Raw genomic sequence first — 4,025 nt, 5'->3', positions numbered from 1 at the left:
CAACACGGCTTCTTCCTTGCTCTCTCTTGGATTGCTTGCTCTAGAAGATATGAGAACACCTCTACTTGGCGGTCCAGTGGGGTTAAGGGCAGATGCCATCATAAATGAGGAACTGAGGCCTCCACTAACAAGCCATGAATGAGTGATTTTGAAGGTGGAGCCTCCAGACCCAGTCGAGCCTTCAGATGACAGCAGCCCTGGCCAACATCTTGACTGCAACCTCTTGAGAGATCCTGAGCCAGATGACCTGTTGAATCTTCTCCCAGGTTCCAGACTTGTAGAAACTGTGAGGTAATAGATGCTTGTTGTTTCAAGCTGACAACTTGAGAATTCATTGTGTAGCAATTGAGAACTACTACAGCAGTTAAAAAAAAATGGTATCTATTTTATTTCAATTTCTAACACTTTGTTTTTACCATTTAGAAATTCCGATACACACACACACACACACAAACACACAGACATGTATATATACACATACACACATGTACACATATGTAAAAAGAGACCTTGTTTTCCGTGTCCTTTCTGAAAATTAGCCTTTTGGCAGAGATTTTAGAATTTTCTACATAAGCAATCCTGTCATCTGTGGCAAAGACAGTTTTTCTCCTTTTCAAATCTGGATACTTTGTTTATTCTACTACCTTATTGGTAGGACTTTTAGTATAATGTTGAATAAAATGGTGAGGACAGATATTCTTGCCTTGTTTTGATCTTAAGAGGAAAGTCATTCAGTCACTCACCATAAGTATAATGTTAGCTGTAGGTTTTTCTGAGAGGTCATTTATCAGGCTGAGGAAATTTTCTTCTGTTCTTAATTTACCGAGAAGTTTAAAATTTTTTCTCTCATTTTTTTTTGTTACCAATACTAGATTTATAGTTTTATTATGGTAAAAAGTAGTTGTTACAGTGAGACCTACACACATATACAGAATGACATTTAAATTCATATAGAACAATATTTACATTTAAGTTATACTTGAATTTAGAAGATGAAGTACAGCCTAAGCTTTACAACAAAGAAAAGAAAAATACATGAAGTAATAATAGAGTTAACAGTAAAAATAAAACCATCTGTTCTTAACACAGCATGTGGAAACTTTTTGTCAGAATGCTATAATACATCTTCTTAATCTGATTATCTAAACCATTAAAATATGGGCAGTTCAGTTTTATTTTGCCAGCAATTTGTTTGATGGGATTATAAACTAACATTTTTGAAAGCGAATCCAAGCTATTTTCAACCAAGTTATTCACATGGGATGGTAGGCTTCCTGGTTTTCACTTGGGAAATGTATTCTTATAGTTTTATGGTCATATATTCTTATAAGTTGCTCTGGCAACACTTCATATTGGGGTGCCCAAAGCTCTGAACATTTTGAAGAGTTGATCAACTTCTGAATTCACATGGAAAAGTGGCTTCTTTGTTGTTAACTCTGTATGGTGTCTGTACTCCAAATGTCAACTGGAGCTGAGCAGTGAGCTGACTTCAGTTGTGCTGGAGATCTATACCAGAGTGTTACTACCTCATGTATATATATTCTAATAGGCATTCCAGAAGCTCTGGCAAAACCAGAATCAGCAAGCTTAAACATTCCTCTGTTATCAATAGGTTTTGAGGTTTTAAATCTCTGTGAGGAATTCTCCTAGGCTGACAAAGCACAGTCCATTGTAGGATTTGGTGCAGATAACTATTAACAAGTGGAGAACCCATGAAGAGACCTGGAGGGATAGAGTTTAGAAGTCAGAGATGAGATGTAACCTGGATTCCTGCATAACCACATTTGAAGGTGGACTATATTTGGGTGACAGTGTTCTAAAAGAGAAATTCCCTGAATTGCAACACGGTAACGCTTCCTCTTTACTTCCTAGTCTGATTTTCTTCATGGTTACCACTTGATCTGTAGTTTACCCTTACACATAATTCCATAGATACCTTCTCCAACTTGCTCTGTTTTGGAAAATTCATCTATGATTGCTCAATAGGAATGGTAGATCTGGATTATTATTCTGTGGTGGTGGACAATGGGGATGGGGTGTCAGAGGAGTGGTGAAGGCAATGACACAGTTACCATATGTGTCACTTTTCCTCCGCTCCAAGAGCCCTGAGATCTTTTATTATGAATAATTTTCGACTAATCTTTCTGGGTCTATTGAGATAATTATGTTCTTTCTTTTTGCTTTGTTAACATGTTGAATTGCACTGATTGATATTTGAATGTTAAACCAACCTTGCATTCCTGAGATAAAGTCCACTTGATCATCATGTATGAATTGTTTCTGAAAATATTTGATGAATTGTTGTTGTTCAGTCACCCAGTTGTGTCTGACTCTTTGTGACCCCATGGACTGCAGCGCACCAGGCCTCTCTGTCCTTCACCATCTCCTAAAGTTTGCCCAGGTTTATTTCCGTTGCATCAGTGATGTCATCCAGCCATCTCATCCTCAGATGTCCTCTTCTTTTTCTGCCCTCAATCTTTCCCAGCATCAGGGACTTTTCTGATGAGTCAGCTGTTTGCATCAGACGACCAAAATATTGGAGTTTCGACTTCAGAATCAGTCCTTCCAATGAGTATTCAGGGTTGATTTCCCTTAAGATTGACTGATATGATCTCCTTACCGTCCAACGGGCTCTCAGGAGTCTTCTCCAGCAGTTGGAAGGCATCAATTCTTCAGTGCTTCTTTACAGTCCAGCTCTCACAGTACACGACCACTCGGAAGACCATAGCCTTGGCTATATGGACCTTTGTCGGCAGAGTAATGTCTGCCGTTCAGCATCCTGTCGAGGTTTGTCATCGCTTTCCTGCCAAGAAGCAAACGTCTTCTGATTTCATGGCTGCAGTCACCATCCACAGTGATTTTAGAGCTGAAGAAGAGGAAATCTGTCACTACTACCACCTTTCCCCCCTCTATTTGCCATGAAGTAATGGGACTGGATGCTATCATCTTAGTTTTTTTAATATTCAGTTTTAAGCCAGTTTTTCTATTATTTGAGGCACATTTGCATTTCATCTGAGAGAAACCAGGAGACTCTGCTCCCATTGGCTGCTTTTGGGATCACAGTGCTTCCTTGGTGCTTGAAACTTGGATAAATGGGTTTTCATAACTGTTTGAGATCCTTGAGGGAAGTGTCCAGACTGAGACATGTGGGAATTTTGGTAAACTGTTGATAATTTCCTGTCCGCTTGAATCAATATATTTGTGCAATCAAAATGTTTGTTCAACTTTAATTTGGAAGAGGAGTTGAAAACTGGGATAGTGAAAAAAAGAATGGAGAAGGAGGGCTGCTGGTAGAAACCTCAAAATAGGGAGAATATTAAGATATTAGCTACCCTAAGTGACAAATATTTACTCTTGAAATCATGGCCTTTAGGGATCTTAGCCACAACTTCAGGATCATTTTACATTATTTCTTTAAACACACCTTTTATTTTCCTGAGAAGAGCTTTGAAATTGCAGTTTTCCTCTTCCTTAATTTCCAGTGGCATACCGGCATCCGGTGATGTTTCAGCATACCTTTCCTTCTGTACTGGTGCCTGGCAGAGCCACTCCTTATTCTGACTCTGGCCTGTGTCCCTTCAGTGCTCTGAGGTCAGTAAGAGTTTGATCAGTATTTGTTGAGAGCTCAGTGTCCCCTTCTTCAAGACTCCAGGGAGATGGGTATGAGACATTATGATAATTTATTTTCACTCAAGGGCATTAAGACCAGAAAAAGCCTCTGTTGGCCTACTTCAGAGGCTGGGGTTAGTGTCTGTGTGTTATGAGTAGGGAGACTGAGACATGGGATTCTGAAAAGGATACTTTCAGTGGATAAAATGATAGAAAAGAGTCTGGGTGGCTCCATCAAGTCCCAAACAGCTATCAACTTCTCAAGGTTAACATGTGGAGAAAGACTACAACCTCTCCGCTTTCTCCTGCATCCAGGCAGCTGTGGGTCTTGGAGACTGCAAACGACTGCTGAGCGGAGTATAGCAATGCAGTCTCTCTCTGTCCTCTGTCTCATTTTTCATTCTCTCTCCTTGATC

At 39.7% G+C, this 4,025-nt stretch overlaps 1 pseudogene; it reads right to left on the bottom strand.

The window, feature by feature from the left end:
• Positions 1-1,080: 1,080 nt before the first annotated feature.
• On the bottom strand, positions 1,081-2,726 carry LOC122705069 (annotated as a pseudogene).
• Positions 2,727-4,025: the final 1,299 nt, after the last annotated feature.

Source organism: Cervus elaphus, chromosome 12 (genome assembly GCF_910594005.1).
Source record: "Cervus elaphus chromosome 12, mCerEla1.1, whole genome shotgun sequence".
Classification (NCBI taxonomy): domain Eukaryota; kingdom Metazoa; phylum Chordata; class Mammalia; order Artiodactyla; family Cervidae; genus Cervus; species Cervus elaphus.
This window is presented reverse-complemented; position numbering and strand designations above follow the sequence as displayed.